A 22,386-nucleotide genomic window follows, 5' to 3' on the forward strand; every position below is an offset into this window, starting at 1 on the left:
AACAGGGACTTTCATAAACATAAGAGCATATTTTGCCTCATTGATTTACCTTCATTGGGTCAGGAAAAAATGGTAGAGGGTAGGAGGTGAGAGCAGTTACTAATATAATCTGCATATATTTTAGCTCCTTATTCTAAGTCGAAGTAAAGTTTTTATAAGGCTCAATATAATTGTCATCTCATCTGAAAAGTACATCCTTGTTATACAGTGCAAATAAACATGAGTTGTTATCTAACCTAGGGAAGTTAATTGTAGCTGTTTATGTCCATCCACATCTCACATTAATATTACTATTAAAGCCTTTATCATTACTTCCAGTTTATTTTTTCTGAGATCTTCAGGGATAAAGAGTGCCTTTATCTCTCAGCTTCCAGGACTTAACATAACACGTGGTCCATTCTGTATACTCAGTATATTTTTGTAGAATAAATATATAGTCTTATATGAATTGCAAGACTGCCACTTGCGACTGTAGGCCTCATGCTACTCCCTGATGAATGTTGCCATTGCATGTGGCTTTAAAAAGCTGTACATTTATTATAAATGGAAAAACAATATTGTCAATAAATTAATTTTCACTCTTGAGGATATTACTCAAAGTATACATGAAAGTTAGGTTATAAGTATTTATAAGGTTATTACAGTAATGATTTGGTTTGACAGATATTGAGTTAAAACTGTCATCTTTATTCTAATAAATGCTTCTCAGACAAATTTAAAGAGGAATTAGCTGCTATTGTTTTTGAACCTTGAACAGTAAAATTAACATTAGTTATATAGACAAAATTGAACAGAAAAAAATAAAACCTGTTATTTCACTAAACTTTCATCTCAAAACCAGAATATTGTTAACAATAATTCATGCCATTGTTAATCATAAAGTTGACAGTAATAACTAACAGTTTGCTCATGCTAATTCCTTAGTTCCCCAGCGAGTTAGTTGTAGCCTATTCCCTGTTTTTAGAAGAAAAAAGTAGTGGTAGATTCTTCGTCCATGTTACATAGTAATTAGCTAAGCTGGGATTTGAACCCATCTTTATTTTTCTATAATGCCTGTGGTATTAGATCTGCACTGAACATTGTTAATGCTGCCTTACATTCAGTACCTTACATCTGATTTCTCAATATGCTTTAATTTGGACATAGGACCTATTATTATTCAAAGATCTTACTATTCCTCATCTCCATAACCTGACTGAAATAATGCCTTGCATTTCATTTTCTAAAAGAACCCTACATACCAAATAATGCCCACCTTACTTTTAAAAGGTCATTCCTGGGGCGCCTGGGTGGCGCAGTCGGTTAAGCCTCCGACTTCAGCCAGGTCACGACCTCGCGGTGCGTGAGTTCGAGCCCCGCGTAAGGCTCTGGGCTGATGGCTCAGAGCCTGGAGCCTGTTTCCGATTCTGTGTCTCCCTCTCTCTCTGCCCCTCCCCCGTTCATGCTCTGTCTCTCTCTGTCCCAAAAATAAATAAACGTTGGAAAAAAAAAAAAAAAGGTCATTCCTGATTTTCTCAACTGGATTTGAAATATCTCTTTGAGTACTCAGAATTAAATATTTTATTCTTTTATGGCACATATGAAATTCTGTTTTCTCTTTAGTTATTTGCATGTTCGTATTCTTCCTTTCCCCAGATCATAAGCTTCTAGACCCAGGAATTATCTCTTGTCAATCTTTGTAGCTACTGTGTTACCTGGCACAATAGAGTAATAATATCTTGTATTTGTAGAGTCCTTTGCAGTTTATTAAATATTTTCAAAGAAGTCTTGATAATGTAAAGAATAATTTTACCAAAAACAGAACTTTTCAAACTGATACGACCTGCATCTAAAACGGTGTGCACATGGAATCCAATCATCAGGTGGAGAATTGAATTGATTAACTTCTAAGGCATCTCCCCTAATATTCTACAGGTTGATCCTCATGACAACTTTGTGAAGCAAGCAGAAAAGCCATTTAAAAGACATATTTAAGAAAAATGACTTATTTTTCTACTGGATTATTAAAACCCTAGACACCAAAATATGAGTGCCTCAGAGATGCTTAAGTCTCTGATCAGGATATTTATGTAGATTGTCTAGTGACTGCTTTTGGCAATCATCTAGAATAGTGATTTTCACATTATTACTATGGAGTCAAAGGACCTGGTGTGATGCACAAGGAACAGGAACATGCCGAAGGCTCCAGGACCCCCACTAATTAATAGAAATGTAACTTGATTAAATATATTAGAGTTGTTGGCAAAATTTTTTACTTGAAAAAATTTTTTTTCCTCAAGGGAAATAAAAAAAAAAGAAGGAAAGAAGAGGGAGAGAAGAGGAAGGAGAGGGGAAAAAAGGATAAGGAGAAAGAGAAGGAAAAGAAAAAAGAAGGGAGGAAGGAAAGGGGGAAGGGGGAGGTAGGGAGGTATATGCATTGATCTAAGGACTTAAAGGCATAAGGGAGAAGAAAAACTCTCCTAAGTTTTCCTGAAAAATGATGACTGCTAAATTAAGACTATTCATACATATAGTTGGGGTAAACATGTAAAGGAGGAGACAAAAATAAATGTTCCACCTAGGAGATACGTATATACTTACACTTAACTTTTTGCTGGTATATGAAATGATAGCCGGGAACGTATCTTTTATTGGACAGTCATTTTTAAGCATAATGTGCTAAGGACAGGGACGGAGTGTGGGAGCTGGGTGCTAATTACCTTTTCTGACTGCTTATTCATTGTCAGGAAAAAAAGGGATATGTACTACTCCCTTTCTATTACCTGTTAAAAATCTATGTTTTGAGGATGTACCAGAAATTCAACTCCCTGAATTAGAGCAAAGAAATAAAATACTCTGACCTTTAGAATGGTTTTTCATTTTTGAGTGACAAGACATTTCCTTTCATTGCTTTATCATAGCTTTATATTCCTTAGGTTTATTATACAGGAGTTTAACTTTTTAATCATTTTTAGTGGGACTGTATTTCTCCTGGGAATAGTCAGGGAACAGTCACATTCAACCTGTCCTTGAGGTTAGAAGTTAGGAGGCTGACATAAAGGTGAGGCGTGAACTGTAATGCTAACCAGATACAGGGTAACCATGAGTGAAACAAACCTGGTTTGTATGACCTCCAAAGAGAAAGACATCTAGAAGTTGAAAAGCCTGCCAAGAAACAACATAACGTTGTAGTTAGGAGCTTGTTTTCTGGAGCAGGACTGTCTGTGTTCTTTAATTCTAATCCGCATCCTACTACTTAACCACTCAGTGCTTCAGCATCACCATTTGTAGAATGAGGATTATGAACTATTTCCCTTATAGATTTGTTGTTGATTTAATGAGAAAATCCCTATAAGCAGCTTCAAATAATACCTGAGTACATACCAAATGCTCAGAAAATGTTAGTTGATATTATTATCATGGGCTGCCTTAATACAAAGAAATTAACACTTAAAATAATAGCACCCATTGTTCTCCAGGTATATTCAGGTGAGGAAGTGGAGGTGAAGATTTTATCATAGGACCTGAGAAATGTTAATTATGCATAAAAATTTACTGTTGTTGTTACTGTGATAGTCCGATTCCATGATTCCATTTTTGATGTTTGACTACTGGCAGCTTTTAAGTCCTTACCCCTCCCTGTTCCCTTTCTGCCCCACATCTGAACAAGCTGATAAGAAAGCCCCCTTGCTACTCCCTTCATTGATAGCAGGGCATGCCAAGTTCAAAACTTGTACAGGAATGCTCACCCTGGGTCTGCTCCCTACTGACTATAAAAGCAGAAAACCAATATTCTTCCTCTATTTTCTTAAATAATTTTAAGAACAACTTATTAAGTCTGCCTTTCTCTTCCCAGAAAGATTTTTCATGTGAGAAAAAACAATAGCAACAACAACAACAAAAAACTTTCATAGTCTATTGGTACAAATGGGGCATCAACGGTCTGGGCATCCTAACCTCATTTTATTTATTTATTTTTTATTTATTTATTTTTTTTTAATTTTTTTTTTCAACGTTGATTTATTTTTGGGACAGAGAGAGACAGAGCATGAACGGGGGAGGGGCAGAGAGAGAGGGAGACACAGACTCGGAAACAGGCTCCAGGCTCTGAGCCATCAGCCCAGAGCCTGACGCGGGGTTCGAACTCCCGGACCGCGAGATCGTGACCTGGCTGAAGTCGGACGCTTAACCGACTGCGCCACCCAGGCGCCCCCTAACCTCATTTTAGGTGGACGTTCATCCTACTTCTATAGAGAAGCAGCCTCATGAGTCACGTGACCACTTAGCTCATGTGAAGTAAGGATATTTTTGTGAAGTAAGAATATTTTTGTGAAGTATGGGATTCGGATAAACTCTATCTGAAATATCCAAGGCATATTGAAAGAGAGAAAAATAAGTGTAATACCACAGATTACTTTTTTAGCTGTTTTAGTTAGGAAATTTGATAAAGTATCATCGGAAGTTCTTTGTAAATTGTAAGGAGGAAACTATTTCAGTGATTCTTCTTTATTTACCCTTTCTGGTTTAAATTTTTTTGTGTGTGATCATAATGCACGTACTCAAGGTTTCTTCTTATATATTATTTTTCTTTTTATTATTATGTATGTGTACTCCTTATTCTCTTCATGTCCATTATAGTCCATTAATATGGACTATGTTACTTCAAATTTAATGTTTGTAAAGTTGTTCTCACCAATTTATCTTTATAGTTTCCCTGTACCAATGTTTTTTTAATGGTTTTATTTTAGGTATTTTGAGAGAAAGTAAGCATGGGGAAGTGCCGAGAGAGAGGGGGAGAGTCCCAAGCAGGTTCTGCACTGTCAGTGCTGAGCCTGACGTGGGGCTCGATCCCACGACCGTGAGATCATGACCTGATCTGAAATCAAGGGTTGGTCACTCAAACTACTGAGCCACCCAGCTGCCCCTAGTTTTTTGTTTGTTTGTTTTTGTTTTTTAAGTAGGCTTCAAGCTCAGCATGGAGCCAAACATGGGGCTTGAACTCACAACCCTGAGATCAAGACCTGAGCTGAGATCAAGAATGAGTTGCTTAACTGACTGAGCACCGAGGTGCCCCTATTTTGTTTTGTTTTGTTTTGTTTTAAATAGAGTTACATTTTGGTTTATTAATGCCCCTTTTCATTCATCTTTTGATGTGTTTCTCTTCTGTGATAGGTATCATATTTGCTTGTCATTTGAAATGTGTTATTACAATAACTTTATAGAAGTTATTTATATAACTTTATATAAGCATGTTGAGACTTTGTTTTTATATTTTCAGTCTTTGTCTTGGCATCTGATAATCAACATATAAGTTATGTCATCCATAAGCAAACCTCAGAAATCCTGTTATGGTATGCTTATTCATTTATATATCCAGATGCCAGACATACTCCTTTCTTCAGAGACTTAAGTTATTTTTCATCAAAATGGATTTTTATTCTTCAAGAATAAATAAAAGATTAATAAATCATTGTAGCTTTAATTTCAAAGGACGTAACTATTGATTGCCATTATTTGGAGCCACTGGACTTAGGTAGTCACTACTGATTATGAGGAAGTAAAACCTGAACAAAGTTAATGGACTTGAGTATGTTTTTGTGTGTGTTGTTACCTGCCCCATTTTGTTTAGTTGGGACGTTTAAAAATGAACATACTGTTTTTCTTCCAATACTAATTAAAAAAAAAGGATTTGAAACTGAATTATTTGAGTTTCTTACAGTTTTTATTCTATAACTTTATAGTTTTTAGGTTTTTTACATTATCTTGCACTTTATGTGACTTTTAAATAAATAATACATACTCTGTTCCTATCTTACACTTAATAAATGGAAAAGTGAAAATTTCTAAAAGTCAAGGATTAGAATGAAAAGTTGATCTCTCAATAGTTAATTGGATATAGTTTGATCATCATTTGTGTTTTTCTTTATACTGAGTATGTGTTCCATCAGTGACTCAGTTTGTGCTTTATAGTACCTTGTTGGTCCTGAGACTGAATTCTATAATAAAGGTGACTTGAAGTTTTTCTGGGGGAAAGTGAATTTATATGCACATTATTTATTCTCTACCTCAAAAACAGCAGAAATTGTCAAAAATTCCATTTTTGTCACTGTCAACTATATTCACTCACAGTGGCACTGTTCATTCTTGGCCTAGCCCTTTTACTGCTGAACTGTCATTGTATCTTTTTCCACTTCTCACAGAGTTGTTAAATATAAGCTCAGTGAAAGAATGCATGAAAATTTGTTTCAACCTCTCAACATTTTAATGTTGTTTTGTTAGTTGCTCTCAGTCAAAACATGTAAGTTGAAATGATGTGTTGTTGTAACATGGACAAGTTTGTGTAGAGTGGATAAAGGCAGAGTGTTTCTAGAACTGCTATGTACCCAAGGACCTCTTCACAGGAAGATCATAGGAAAAGAAAATGCCAGGACAACTGACTGAAGTTGAGAGGTATTGTAAGAATGGGGCATGAAATAGGGCATTATGTCACAGATACTTATATTTCTATTGATTGATTTATTTCATTAAGGTATAACTTAGATATAGTGAAGCATATAGATCCTGAGTATAAGTTCAATGAGTTCAAATGTGTATAATGGTATAACTAAAACAGTTCTCAAGATTCACATTTCATCGCCTGTAAAAGTTTGCTCACACCATGTCCTTATCATTCCCAACCCACACCCCACCCCATGTCAGGAAACCACTCTTCTAATTGTGTTCAGCACTTAGATGAATTTTTCTGTCTTAGGAAAAGTTCAGTAAGTTCAATACTTCTAATAGAAATATCTTGTAATTGGTGAGGTTACCAGTTAATGAAATTTGTTTATCATCTTGATTTTCTTGCATAATATTTGCTAAGATTATAGTTACATTGTTTCAGTTTGATGTGCTTGGTTTTTTGAAGATCTATAAACTGTTATCTTCTGTATGTGCCAATCCTTGAAGGCTGGATATAGGAATTTGGTAGTGAAAAATCAGACTCTATATACTCTGTGACCTTTCGCAGGGGATCAGATCATTGGTATGTGTGTGAAATAAGAAGTGTTACACAGTAGGTGTTTATCCAACCGTGGTCCATGGACAGTCTGTCAGGATTATGGACCATGCTTATTAAAATTCAAATTCCTGGGTCTCTTACTGAATGAGAAACTCTAAGAACTAGGAACACACTGCTATTTTTTTAAAAGTGGTCATCACAAGTAAGTTGCACATACAAATATTGACTCAAACAAAATTTCTTAGTCTCTTAGAGTTTTGATGAACTAATCTGAGCTTATCAGTGCTTCCTCAATGAGATAGGAAACCCTTGAGACAATCCCTGGCATACAGTAAAGCACAGCATATATTATCCAATTTTGCTGTTGTTTTGTTTTTTGTTAAAAACACCCCTGCTTAAAATCCTTGAATGTTCTTTTGTTGTTTTGGTGAAAAGAAATAGTTTGTAACATAATCTCAACCCTACGTCTGTCTTTACCCACATCTCTAGATCAAACACTCTTACTTTCTAAGCTTGTTTTCTAAGCTCTAAGTATTTGAACAGGCCAGATTTCCTCCCAGTACCTGGCCTCTATAAGTGCTGTTCTCTTACCTGGAACACTTTCTGCTCTCTGGACATACCAGTTCAAATGCTTTTTCCTCAAAGTTCCCTGAACACACCTCCCCCAAATAAGTCAAATGTCTTTTTTTCCCCAAAATAAGTATCACTAATTACATAGTCTTCTGATACTATAGATATTTATATTTTAAAGCGTTTACCATAATGCCAGTTTTATACTTGAATGATTATGTGAATAGTGTGCCTTATCTGCATATGACTTAATGGATACTATGTCTAGTTTTGCCAACTACTGATAAGTAGTAGATGATTAAAAAAATAAGAGACTGAGGTGCTTTTTGTTTTGTTTGTTTATTTGTCCTAAATTAAGGAACCAAAAAGACTCATATTATTTTCTTGTTTATATCATCTTTTATTACGGTCTATGACTATACTTACGTACATTAAACCATTACAGAATTCAGATTGTAAGACGCCCAAGTCTCCCAAATTAAGGTACCTATTGTACTTTGCTCTGTAATTTCAAACATTATAACATGAGAAGTCAGGCTGCCAACTTAGTATTAAATTTGAGGCTTACGTTTGTAGAATAAATTAAGTACTTCAGAAATCTCAAGTCAAAAAATTAACAGGCTAGAGGTTGTACCAATACTCTTACCATGGTTTGATCATCACTTGATTTATTCTTGTTACTTAATTTTTTATTTACAAATCAAAATAGAATTAAAATTTACTTTTGAAGGCTACAGTAGAGCTATGAATGGAAGAGACAGATCCACTTATTTGTTGTATCTCTGCACATTTATCTTGCTTTAAAATGATAATCTTTTGTGATTTAACCTTCTTACTAAGTAGTGAATATTTATCTGTGCACAATCCATTTCTTTCTTTTTTGTTAAAGTTTATTTATTTTTGAGAGAGACACAGACAGCATGAGTGGGGTAGGGGTAGAGAGAGATGGAGACAGAGAGAATCCCAAGCAGGCTCCATGCTGCCAGCACAGAGCCCGATGTGGGCCTCAAACTTACAAAACCGTGAGATCGTGTTCTGAGCTGAAACCAAGAGTGGGACACTTAACCAACTGAGCCACCCAGGGGCCCCACATGCACTATCCATTTCTCTTCCTTCTGGGATTTTCTATAGAGTCAGTGGTGCCATCACTGAACAATTCTGAATGTGTTTCATTAGGTATCTTTGTCATGCATGGTGTATTCTCAAAGATCACACTTTCATTTTTGGCTCCCATGGCTTATCCTAAACCTGTTAAAATTCCATCAGGTTGATCCACCATAAACTTTGGATCTTCTTCAATCAAGTACGTAGGTGGTTTCAAGCATATCTATGAGGTCCATCAGCAGTGGGAACCACTTGTTTTTCTTTCATCTTGTAGACAGTGTGTCGACTTTTGGCTATGGCAGGACTCCTTTTCTTATGGTCCTTAACTAAGTCAATTTTAATGAAAAGGGTAACACCGCTGATATTGCCAATGAAAGTGTGTTTAGCCTTCAGTAACTCAGTAAGATAATTCCCTACTCTTGTGACATTTCCTTGATGGTCTTCACTTATAATTACATCCAGGATGACCAAATCAACAGCACAGGATGTTGGATTTCTTCCACACAGTATTGAAATACTGTGGTCCAGAGCTGCTGATGGTTTCTGCAATTTCTTTGGTTGCTACCATTCATTCCATTGGGTAGCCATTGCCTGTTGGTTTTCTCATTGTGATGATGTCCAGAACAAAGTCTTAGCCATGCATTTGGAAGCTCCAGAAGTGTTTCTCAGCTTGTCGAAAGCCTCAGCTTAATTTTTAATTAAAATTTAGAGCATGCCAGATAAACTTAATTATTCTAATTTCCCATCCTTTAATAAAACAAGTAGCATAGCTTTTCATTAACAATGGCCATTTACACTTGTTGGGATGAGCACTGGGTGTTGTATGGAAACCAATTTGACAATAAATTATATTTAAAAAAAACAAGGGCCATTTAGGAAATACAGCTATTTTAGGTATAGAAGATAAGTTTTATTATTTTGAATTTGGGACCTAAATTTGAGAAAGGTAAAAATCAAAATATTGTCAAAATAAAAATAAATAACATAAGCCACAGGTATCCAAACATAAGGTACAATATTCAATAGGTAAGAAATAGTTACACATAATATTTTTAAATACACACAAACACACACATGCACATATACACTCCACAAACACACAGGTGTATGTATACACTTTGCAGTAAGTGACTATATTAGGAACTTCTAACTTTTACAAAATTCAATAATAGTTATCAAAGGTAATTTACATCATATGACTTCACTCACTCATGTGGAATTTAAGAAACAAAACAGATGAACATAGGGGAAGGGAAGGAAAAAAAAGATAAAAACAGAGAGTGAGGCAAACCATAAGATACTCTTGAATACAGAGAAAAAATAGGGTTGCGGGAGGTGTGTTGGTTGGAATGGGCTAAATGGGTGATGGGCATTAAGAAGGTCACTTATTGGGATGAGCACTGGGTGTTATATATAAGAGATGAATCACTAAATTCTACTCCTGAAATTAAAAAAAAAAGATAATTACAAATGTGTCAAAAAGTACAGAGAATTAAAAATATATTTGTGATAAAAGAAACTGTTTTTTGGACACATAAAAATTATATTTAACAAGGAAAAAACTAGAATTCTACTTCTTTTTTTTGTTTGTTTGCAATCATACATTGAACAAGTTATAGTAAAGGAGTCACAAGCATTTTTTTATCCCTTGTGAATAAGCCTATCATATCTAGCCAATTTTGTTAAATTTTAAGTACATTTCATTGCTTCTGTCTCATTATTTTCACTTACCATAAACCCAGGCACATGAAAATTCATTTCATTCGTACCTTTTGCACTTCTTGTATGTCTTCAAATATATTTCACTATTTTCTATTATATTTTGAAACAACCACACTGTCTCCCTTTAAAAGAAAATATTCTCTTTTAATCTCTTCTTTTCCTGGATAAACCATTGAATATCCATTCCTCTGCCTATATACCCTGATACCTAACATACATTTTTTTTTACATTTCTTCAAAATGAACAGGTATGTAACATGACCCAAATTTTAGAAACAATATATTTTGATTCATATGTAAAGTAAATATTGAAATTTATAATTCAAATTATAAGATAATTGTCTTTTTTACATTCTGTTTTTAGTTTTTAATATATACTCTCTTAGCAACTTTTGAATATAAAATACAGTGTTGTTAACTGTAGTCACCATGTACATTAAATCCCAAGAATTTATTCATCTTATAACTGGACATTTGTACCCTTGAAAACTTTGTCTGCCACTCCTGCCTCTGATAACCACCAATCTGTTCTCTCTAGGAGATCTGTTGATTTAGATTACACATATAAATGAAATAATTTATCTTCTCTTTCTGACTTATTTTATCAGAAATCCTTCTGACATCCTTCTATTATCCTTCTTTTTATGGCTGAATAGTATTTCATTATATACGTACGTGTGTGTGTGTGTGTGTGTGTGTGTGTGTGTGTGTCACATTTTCCTTATCCATTTTTGCACTGATGACACTTAGGTTGTTTCCATGTCTTGGCTATTGTAAATAATGCTGCAGTAAATATGGGAGTGCAGACATGTCTTCAAAATAATGATTTATTGTCTTTGAGGTACATATCCAAAAGTTGGGTTGCTAGACCGCATGGCAATTCTATTTTTCATTTTTTGAGGAATCTCTATACTGTTTTACACAGTAGCTGCACCGGTTTGCATTCCAACCAACTCCTTACAAGTGTTCTCTGTTCTCCACATCCTTACCAGCACTTGACATCTCTTATCTTTTTGATAATAGCTATTCTAATAGGTGTGAGGTGATATTATGGTTTTGATTTGCATTTTTTTTTGTTTTTTGTTTTGTTTTGTTTTGTTGATTAATGATGTTGAGCACCTTTTCACGTATCTATTGGGCATTTGATTATCTTAGGAAACATGTCTCTTCTGGTCCTTTGCCTATTTTTAAATCAAGTTATCTGTTTGTTTGTTTTTTTTGCCACTGAGTGTAATGATATTTTTACAGAAGTAGAAAAAAGTTCTAAAATGTGTATGGTAGCACAAAAGGTCCCTACTAGTGAAAGCAGTCCCGGGAAAGAATAGCAAAGATGGAGGCATCACACTTCCTGATTTGAAACTGTTACAAAGTTATAGGAATCAAAAAAAGTATGGTATTGACATAAAAAAGACATAGACCAACAGAGTAGAATTAAGAACCCAGAAAGAATCCGTGCATACATGGTCAACTGATCTTTGACTACTATTTGACAATAGTGGGAAAAAATTGAGTCTAGTCGATAAATGGTGTTGGGAAAAGTGGATATTGATATGCAAAAGAATGAGACTGGGCCATATCTTACACCACTCCCAAAATTTATCTCAAAATGGATTAAAGACTTACAGGTAAGACCTGAAACCATAAAACTCATAGAAGAAGACAAAAGGAAAAAGGTCCTTGACTCGTCTTGCCAAGGATTTCACAGATATGACAGCAAAAGCATAAACAACAAAAGCAAGACTAAACAAGTAGGACTGCATCAAACTGAAAAGCTTCTGCATAACAAAAGAAATGACCAACAAAATGAAAAGACATCCTACAGAATGGGAAAAAATATTTATGAATCATATAGCTGCTAAGGGGTTAGTATCTAAAATATACATAGAACTCTTACAATTATTAGTCTTATACAAAGCAGAATATCATTTACATTATTTACAATTAGGAAGAAGATATACAGAGTTGTTTTAAAACTCCTATTAGTAATGCTAATTTTTAAAAAGAGCCTTCTACTTATCAGAAATATTAAATTAACTTTTGTTTGCACACATTATGAATCCCTGTATTCACAAATCGTATTTTTAAAAGACTCTTTAAATTATGTTTGTAAGTTCTGAGTGTCACACTTTTCTTCTTATATCTAACCAAGATTAAGGCTATTAGCTTAACTCACTGAAGTTTAGAATGCTTTTTACAGAACAGAAATTTACTATCTAGCTTTTCATGGAGCTGTTTTGGAGAGGAAAAAAAAAGCTATATTTGGAAAGAAAATATTTAAAGCATAGAAAGTTAAACATTTAAATTTTTTCTTTATTTTTTGTTTTAAATTTATATAAACCTAAAGAATGTATCAGTTCAAATTTGAGCTCCAACAGGTTGTAAGAAACCTTAAAATCTGATTCATTGAATGCTTGTTTTATGGAGCCTCTCAAATGAAAAAAATTTGTTCCTCTGTCACTGCAATTCTAAATTGCCCTCAGTAAAACTATGCCAGTTAGAGAGATTTGCATATTAGCTAGGATTGTAACATGAAACATAGATAAAGTAGGGTTTTAGTCTGGAAAGAACACAGATTTAAGAAACTCCATGATAACTGTAATAGTCAACAAGGATATAGTTGTGAAACCACATGACTTCAGAACCTGGCCAAAGACTAATAGCTTGAAGAAGCCTCTAGCCCTGGCAGAGGGAATTAAGTAAAATATTTTCAAGAACATAAGGACAGTACTGAGGAATGTCTTTATAAGGTGTCAGAAAGGTAAATTGATGTAACATTTGTCTAAAGGACGTTAGTGTGATGCACTAGGGTAACATGAGATTTTGAAACTGTCAGCTTCTAATCCACTTGAAAGGCCAGTTTTTCTGAATTCAGTCTCCTGCCCTTTGAACTTGAACTTTTTTTAAGTTTACTTATTTATTTTGAGAGAAGGAGAGAGAGAGAATCCCAAGCAGGATCCATGAACCATGAGATCATGACCTGAGCTGACACCAAGAGTCTGACGCTTAACTGACTGAGCCACCCAGGTGCCCCTGAACTTCAACTTGTAATGTAGGGGTCAGCAACTTGCAGTGAGCATGCTAAATCCAGACCGATATCTATTTATATAAAATAAAGTTTTATTGGAACACAACCTCATGCATTTATTACATGTCATCTGTGGTTGTTTTCATGCTGCAGCACAGATTGGAGTAGTTGCAGCAAAGACTGTCTGGTCCACCGAGCCTAAAATATTCACTTTCTGTCCTTTTACAGAAAGACATTTGTTGAACCTTGTTAGGAGACATAAAGCCTTAAACATAATAGATAAGTAAAGATGATGTTTAGTGGCACATGAATGTTGTGGAAGGTCCATACAAGGGAAAATGTATACAAATTTGTCCAATGACCAAGAAGTATGGACTTTTCTCAGGACAGAGAAGAAAACCTAATACTGAGAACTCTGTGAAATTGTTGGAGCTCAGATTAAAAATGTAACTTCAGGGGTGCCTGGGTGGCTCAGTCGGTTAAGCGGCCGGCTTCGGCTCAGGTCATGATTTCACGGTCCGTGAGTTCGAGCCCCGCGTCCGGCTCTGTGCTGACAGCTCAGAGCCTGGAGCCTGTTTCAGATTCTGTGTCTCCCTCTCTCTGACCCTCCCCCGTTCATGCTCTCTCTCTGTCTCAAAAATAAATAAACGTTAAAAAAAAAAAAAAAAAAAACTTCATACTCATGGACAAGGTGGCCCTCAGTAGAGGGAGACTCAAATATCTCAGATGTGCACACCATTATAGGGCTGAGCTTCCTGTCAGAATCAGTGGGGGACTTGGCCAGATATTCTACTTGCCAAGCTTCAGCAGCCTGAGGCCATCTGGAATAAGCTAGTGTTAGGTTAATTAGCTTGCTACATCAAAGAAAAATGCAAACTAGGAGGAACCATGAGGACTCTCAAAATGGGGAGTCAGGGCAGGTTGTTGATAGCATTTTGAATGCTGAAATAAGTCACAGGGTGATATTCACAGGGACTGAATGGATTTTGTAAAATACATAGCTACTGGAAGATGGGTAGTCGTACCTTTTAAGTATATGTCACTGTAGAGTTATTATCAGGGTGGATGGTCTTTGTTTTAGCATGGACTGAGTGTGTCTAAATAAACTGATGCTGAAAGGTTTATGCTCAGATCATTTATCTAGCATGTCACGCTGGTATACAGTTTATCTGTTTCGTGAGCCCTCTTACAGTTTTGGAAATATGGTTTCTGTTTCAAGGTCCAGGATAAGAACATGCATTGGAGTAATAAACACCACATTCAGATTTGTGGATGCAATTGAGAATAGGTACAGCTTTTATTTGTACTTCTCTTAAAATGGTACAGCTTAGTTATTTTTTAGTTATTTTTTTTTAATTTTTTTTTTCAACGTTTATTTATTTTTGGGACAGAGAGAGACAGAGCATGAACGGGGGAGGGACAGAGAGAGAGGGAGACACAGAATCGGAAACAGGCTCCAGGCTCTGAGCCATCAGCCCAGAGCCTGACGCGGGGCTCGAACTCCCAGACCGCGAGATCGTGACCTGGCTGAAGTCGGACGCTTAACCGACTGCGCCACCCAGGCGCCCCATTTTTTAGTTATTTTTTAAGTTTATTTATTTTAAGAGAGAGAGCACACTTGAGCTGGGGAGCAGCACAGAGAGAGGGAGAGAGAGAATTCCAAACAGGCTCCATGTTGTTAGTATGAAGCCAGATGTGAGTCTTGATCCCGCAAACAGTGAGATCATGACCTGCGCCAAAATCAAGATTCTGATGCTCAACCAACTGAGCCACCCAGGTGCTCCAGTTTATATTTTTTTATAAGGTGCCCTTCCTCCCTTGATCTATGAACAAGCACTGATAGGAGTTGAGTGGAGTTACCAAACACGAAATGCTCCTGCTATGATCTCCCCCTCCATCTTCCTCTCTGATATACTCAGCATTATCCCACTACATTCTGCTTTAAACTCCAGGGAAATTCTCAATGTTCTTTTTAGCCTGACACCTCCAAAAGCCCAGGTATTCCTAAGTATGTATTATGTTTCAGACTGTAGAATGTGAGTTTACAATACTTTTCCACATGATCATTTCTTATACCTTAAATGCTTTTTTTTTTTCCTATAGCTCTTACCATCATCTGACACAATATGCATGTCACTGACTTCTTTTTAAAGTTGGTATCCCCTGCTTTGGTAGGCAGATTCTTTTTTGTAATGTTTATTCGAGTGAGTGAGAGAGAGAGAGAGAGCACACACACAAGCCAGCGAGGTGCAGAGAAAGAGAGGGAGAGAAAGAATCCCAAGCAGGCTCCATGCTATCAGCACAGAGCCCAACATGAGGCTTGATCTCACGAACTGAGAGATCGTGACCTGAGCTGAAATCAAGAGTCAGAAAGCTTAACTGACTGAGCAAACCAGGTGCCCTGATAAGCAGATTCTAAGGCAGATACCCTCTTCCGAAGATTTGTCTGTTGGTTATTTAATCAAACACTAATGTAGGTACTGCTGTGAAAGGATTTTACAGATGTAATAAAAATCTCAACTCAGTTAAGCTTAACATAAAAGAGATTATCCATCTATCCAGGTGGAATTGACTCAATCAGGTAAGCCCTTTAAAAGCAGAGTTTTCTCATGGGGTGCCTGGGTGGCTCACTCAGTTAAGCATCTGACTTTGGATCAGGTCATGATCTCACATTCCTTGAGTTTGAGCCCCACGTTGGGGTCTGTGCTGACAGCTCAGAGCCTGGAGCCTGCTTCAGATTCTGTGTCTCCCTCTCTCTCTGCCCCTCCCCCACTTGCACTCTGCCTCTCTATATCTCTCTCTCTCAAAAATAAACATTAAAAAAAAGAAGTGAGGGGTGCCTGGGTGGCTCAGTCGGTTAAGTGTCCGTCTTCGGCTCAGGTCATGATCTCACGGTCCGTGAGTTTGAGCCCCACGTCGGGCTCTGTGCTGACAGCTCAGAGCCTGGAGCCTGCTTCAGATTCTGTGTCTCCTCTCTCTGCCCCTCCGCTTCTCATGCTCTCTCTCTCAAAAATAAATAAACATTAAAAAAAGAAAGGTGGAGTTTTCTCTGGCTGGTAGCAGAAAAGAAACACAGAGATTTTCAAATTGAGAGAAGAATCTGATGTGCTGTTGCTGCTTTTGGAGATGGAATGGGTCATGCGCAAGGAGCAGCCACAAGGAGCTAAGCGTGATCCTAGACTGACAGACAATAAGGAAATGAAGACATCAGTCCCACAAGGGTAAGAAGATTCACTTTGCTAACAGCGTGAATGATCTTGGAAGCAGATTACTTCCCAGAAACTATAGATAAGAGCCCACCTCTGTCAACATCTTATTTTTTTTCATCCTTGTGAGAACCTAAGTAGAGGTACCAGGCAATACCAGTCAGACTTCTGACCTAAAGAACCAAAATAATAAATGGGTGATGTGTTCAGCTGTTATGAGAGTAGAGCTATTTTTCCCCATTTTGTTTATTGTTATCTCCTTGGTGCCTAGAATTGTGCCTGGCATGCAAGAAACATATCAGAAATAATTCTAATTAGCCTGCTAAACTAAACACTTTGAATGATTTGAGACTGTTTTCATCTATAGACTCACTCTAGATATTTAGCTGTAAGTCTAGTTGAGTAAAGGATTAAGGGTTAAATGTTTGAAGAGATCATCTAAAAATCTTATATAATCTCTGGTAACATTTTAAAAAATTGTAAAGGCATCAATGATACATTTACAAGTGTTTAAACTTTTTTTTTAAGATGAATTGATTGCCAGACAATGAATACTTAATTTAATGCATGTTTTAGTGCACTTTATGTGACACAAATTAATTTGCAATAGAGGCAGGAAACCTATCTCTAAGGTAATTAGTCATGGTCAAATCTTAATTATCTCCTTAAAAAGGAAAACAGACTTTCAAGGTATCTACTAAGGTATTCTTGAGTGGTACTCTCATTTATTAATAACCATTTTCACTAAAATAAAACATTCTATGGTATATGTTTTAACGTATGGAGTTTGGAATAATGACACCCATTTTGAACACCTTAACCTCTGTGTTCCTTCCAGTCACACCACAAGGTACTTTTATTTCTATACATGAGAAAAATGAGCCTCTGAAATATTAGGTAACTAGCTCAAGGTCAGAAAAATTGAATTGGTAAGGCTAAGATTTCAGCCCAGGTAGATGCATAACATGAAGATCCATGTTTATCCTATTGTGACATACTGTCAATCAGTGATGTTTTGTTTATTAAATTCATTCATAATTATTATGAATATATATGAATTTACATGTGTCTGAATATTTGCACAGTGTTTGTAACAGATTTATTGAATATTAACAAGATACAGTCGTCATTTTCCTAGACAATAATTTTATCTTGGAAACTTTGTTAGAAGGACTGGATTGTGTGAACTTCTGTCATGAGGGCAATAATCAAATTGGTAAAACAAGTGCAAAAGGGAGTTAACTTTGATCAACAAATGGACTGAACAATTTTAAAGCAATCAATTATCAATCGGTTGACATTTGTTTTCCTTTCTTTCTTTCAAAACACATTTATTGAGAGTACCTCATGTGCCTGGCATTGTATTCTATGCTAAATTCAGCATGACATTTGTCCTTGGGATTTGGGGAGCTTTGAGACAGGGATTTGAAGTGATCTATTGACAGAGAGCTAAAGCTGAAAGATGAGTAGGTATTAGCCTTAAGAAGGGCAGTTTAGAGGGAAAAAGAGACCAAAAGTGTGGGAATATTCTAAATGACAGAAAGTAAATGAAAAGGATGGAAAATTAAGCAGATCTTGCTTTTTTTTTTTTCGTTTTTTTTAAGGAACTGAAAGGAGTGCACTGTTGTTGGATACTAGAGGCCATTGTGTGGGAAGGGAGCACATGGAGGCAGAGATTTAAAAAGGATGAGATTTGTGTATGCAGTACCTTCCTGGTCATGTTAATACAGTTGAAATTTATGTGGTGCCACTGAGGGGAATGCAACGAGTAGGTTTTTTATTTGTTCATTCAGTCATTCAACAATATTCACTAAAGGCTTGTTTTGTGAGCTGTGTGCCAGGTGCTGGCTCATGGGTTAGGAGCTAGACTGCAGTGAATTTGTCATTGTCAGGGCCCTTTCCCTCATGGAGCTTATTATCTGGATTGATGGTTTTGAAAGGTCATTCCGTTGCAACATAAATAATAAACTCTAGCAAGAAAAGACCTGATAGAAGGAGCTGCAGTGGGTAGCAAACGGGAATGGTTGCCTGAGCTAAGGATTCAGGATCTAGCAACAAGGAAGTTGGGGGCAGAAATGGAGCTGTATTGGATGGAGGAGGCATTTAGGCCCCAACTCCTTTTTGTAAAGTTAGAATGAGATGGAGGGAAGGTAGTATATATCTTTGTCATTGTATTTCCAGTCCTTGTCTACTAACTTAACCTTGAGTCTCAATCATCATCTTTGCTACATCATTGATATTAAACATTCTTGATTTCAGAATGTGCCCAGCATTTGCTTAATCATTAGGACTAAATTTGATGGTTTGGGGTATTTTTTCCTGATTTTCAATTCACAAATGAGTACTATTTACTGAATAATGAATACCTTAACTTTTTGGACGTTTTTTCTTTTGGGCATTATAGGGACATAGTCATATTCAATTAAATACTGCATAGCATGTTAGTGAGTGGTTAGTGAATCTCTCTTTTTCCTCCGGAATATCTACTAATCTACTCAAAAATTTGTAATCAACTGATGAATGGATAAAAAAATTGTGGTTTATATACACAGTGGAGTACTATGTGGCAATGAGAAAGAATGAAATATGGCCCTTTGTAGCAACATGGATGGAACTGGAGAGTGTGATGCTAAGTGAAATAAGCCATACAGAGAAAGACAGATACCATATGGTTTCACTCTTATGTGGATCCTGAGAAACTTAACAGAAACTCATGGGGGAGGGGAAGGAAAGAAAAAGAGGTTAGAGTGTAATCACTTCCCAAATTGATGATATACTTGTTATGCCCAGAATTCGTGATCCCCAAAGACCACCAGGGAGCTGAGTCCGATGCAAAAGCAAAGAGCCTTTATTCGAGCTAGCTCGAGCTCAATACCCTACCTGCACTGACACAGTGGTGAGATACCGGGGAGAGAGAGCAAGTTTCAAAAGCACAAAGGTTTTATTGGGGTCTAGGGGCAGTTGGTGAGGTAATGGCTGTGGCCTCAGCTGATTGGCTGGGGAAGGGTTGTGGCCTTGGCCGATTGGCTGGGGAAGGGTCGGAGTCCTGTTACTCAAGGGGAGGAGGCGTGGTCAGCCAGTGTAGGTCCACCCCTTCATTCCCCCCTTGTCATGTAGCTTACAGACCCAATCATGGGACCAGCTGCATTTATGGTGACAAGGGGAACAGAGTTTGGAGGTTTACGCAAAGTTCTGGGAACCGAGTGTCACTGGGGTGACTCTGGGAGGTCTGATTAAGTATTGTCCCCGAGCTGGTGTCTGTGATCTGTCAGGTGATGTTTTGGGGGGCGTGGGGACTCCTGGCAGCATGAGCAATGACAAGCAGAATTAACAGAGTTACCAATATTAGGTGGGTCGAATGTGCTGTAGCTTGAACTTGAGAGGGTTGTGTTGGTCCCGATTGATGGTCCATCGCGTGACGAAGTCCTTCCAGATCGAGGAGGGGTCCGCTGGCCGAACGTGGGTGTGATGGACCCAGGTCGTGCTGCCGTCTACTTTGAGAGCAGTGGGGGTTGTCAGTACCACGATATAGGGTCCGTTCCAGTGCGGCTTGAGGGTCTCTCGGTGGTGCCTCTTGATGTAGACCCAGTCTCCCGGCCTGTACTGATGAGGTGTCAGGGTCGGGCCAGCCTCGTAGATGGCACAGAGGCATGGCCAAATGTCCTCATGCGCCCTCTGGAGCCCTCTCAAGGAAAGAAAAAGTTCTTGATCTTTAAACTTAGCAAGAAGGTTGGGAATAATAGGAGGTGGCCTGCTAAACATGATCTTGTAGGGAGTAAAACCCTACTAGTGTAAGGAGTGTTCCTAACCCGGTAAAGGGTATACGGTAGGAGAGTCACCCAGTCCCCGCCAGTCTCCATGGTTAATTTGGTAAGGGTCTCTTTTAGGGTTCTATTCATTCTTTCTACCTGTCCTGAGCTCTGGGGCCTATAAGCACAATGTAATTTCCAGTTTGCCCCCACTGCCTTGGCTACTGCCTGTGTTACCTGCGAGATAAAAGCTGGTCCATTGTCTGATCCTACCATGGCAGGAAAACCATACCTGGGTAAGATGTCTTCTAGTAGCTTCTTAGCCACCATCTGAGCCGTTTCATACTTGGTTGGGTATGCCTCCACCCAGCCAGAGAAGGTGTCTGTAAATACTAAAAGATATTTATAACCATACTTTCCTGGTTTGACTTCAGTGAAGTCGACCTCCCATTGGGCTCCCATCTGGTGCCTCTGAGCCTGGTTCCTTTTATGTTTGATGTGGCTCTCACGTTGGTGAGTTGGCAGGTCTTGCAGGCAGATACAACTTGCTCTAATATTGAGACTCCGAGCCGGTCTGGCAGCACGAGCTCTTTGTTAGGTGTATACCACCATCCCTTTATCTCCTGGGCCATGGGGAGTTTCTTGATCAGCTGTAACTCCTCCTGGGAGTATTTGGGCTGGTCTGGTAAAACTGGGTCTCCCAAGTCCGATAGTTGTTAAGCCCTTTTCTAGCTCCCAGCATCAGCGCCTTGGTGAGGGCTATGAGCTCTGCTCGCTGGGCTGACATTCCGGAGGGTAGAGCCTCCGCCCATACAGTGTCCGTTTTGGTGACCACCGCTGCACCCGCATACCTGTGTCCGTCTCGCACAAAGCTGCTGCCATCAGTGAACCAAGTAGCCTCGGCATCGGGGAGGGGCTGGTCGGTCAGGTCCGTCCGGAATCCATGTATTTGTTCCAGGATTCCTGCACAGTCATGTAGTGGAGCACCTAGGTCAGGGTCTGGCAGCAGGGTTGAAGGATTGAGGGCTGCACTGGGGTGGAACCGCACTCATGGAGGGTTGAGTAGGAGGCTCTGGTACGTGTGTTGCTCATCCATCTATCAGGAGGCTGTTTTAGAACCCCTTCAATGGTGTGTGGGGTCGTGATCCAGATCTCCTGTCCTAGGGTAAGTTTGTCTGCGTCCTTGACCAGGAGTGCTGTCGCCGCAATAATTCTTAGGCATGGCGGCCAGCTGGCAGCCACTGGGTCTAGTTTCTTGGACAGGTAAGGCACCGGGTGGTTCCAGGGGCCTAAGGCTTGAGTTAGAACCCCTTTTGCTATTCCCTTATGTTCGTCTACAAAGAGGTGGAAGGGCTTTGTAATGTCTGGTAGGCCCAGGGCTGGGGCACTTAGGAGGGCCTTTTTTAACTGATTAAAGGCAGTTTCTTCTTTTTCAGCCCATTTAAATGTTTTCCCTTCTTTGGTAGCTTCATATAGGGGCCTGGCGATCTCAGCAAAACCTGGAACCCAGAGGCGGCAGTAGCCAGCTGATCCTAAGAATTCCCTTACTTCTCTTCGGGAGGTGGGAGTAGGGATATTTAGGACAGTTTCTTTTCTGGCATCTGATAACCGCTGCTGTCTGCCCTCCAGGATATATCCCAGGTAACTTACCCTCTCCCTGCATATCTGAGCCTTCTTCATGGATGCCCGGTACCCTAAGGCCCCCAGGGTAACCAGCAGGTCCTGGGTCCCTCGCTCACAGTCTTTGTCCATGTCGGCAGCAATCAGGATGTCACCTACGTACTGTAGAAGGGTGAGGCCAGGGTGCTCCCTTCTGTACTCACCCAGTTCCTCGTGTAGTGCCTTGTCGAAGATGGTGGGCGAATTTTTGAATCCCTGAGGCAGCTGTGTTCAGGTGAGTTGCCCACTGTAGCCCTCCTCCGGATTATGCCACTCGAAGGCGAACAGGGTTGGCTCTGGGGTGCCAGCGGCAGACTGAAGAAGGCGTCCTTTAAATCTAGTACAGTATACTAGACCCTGGAGGGCGCCAAG

At 38.4% G+C, this 22,386-nt stretch overlaps 1 pseudogene; it reads right to left on the reverse strand.

Annotated features, from left to right (window-relative positions):
* LOC124501947 (ethanolamine-phosphate phospho-lyase-like) overlaps window positions 1–15,532 on the reverse strand; it is a 44,006-nt pseudogene extending 28,474 nt beyond the window's left edge.
* Between the last annotated feature and the right edge of the window lie 6,854 nt (window positions 15,533–22,386).

Source organism: Lynx rufus, unplaced genomic scaffold, assembly GCF_022079265.1.
Source record: "Lynx rufus isolate CCGP_SWC_20201006 ecotype Redwood Valley unplaced genomic scaffold, mLynRuf1.p SCAF_7, whole genome shotgun sequence".
In the NCBI taxonomy this organism is placed as follows: Eukaryota; Metazoa; Chordata; class Mammalia; order Carnivora; family Felidae; genus Lynx; species Lynx rufus.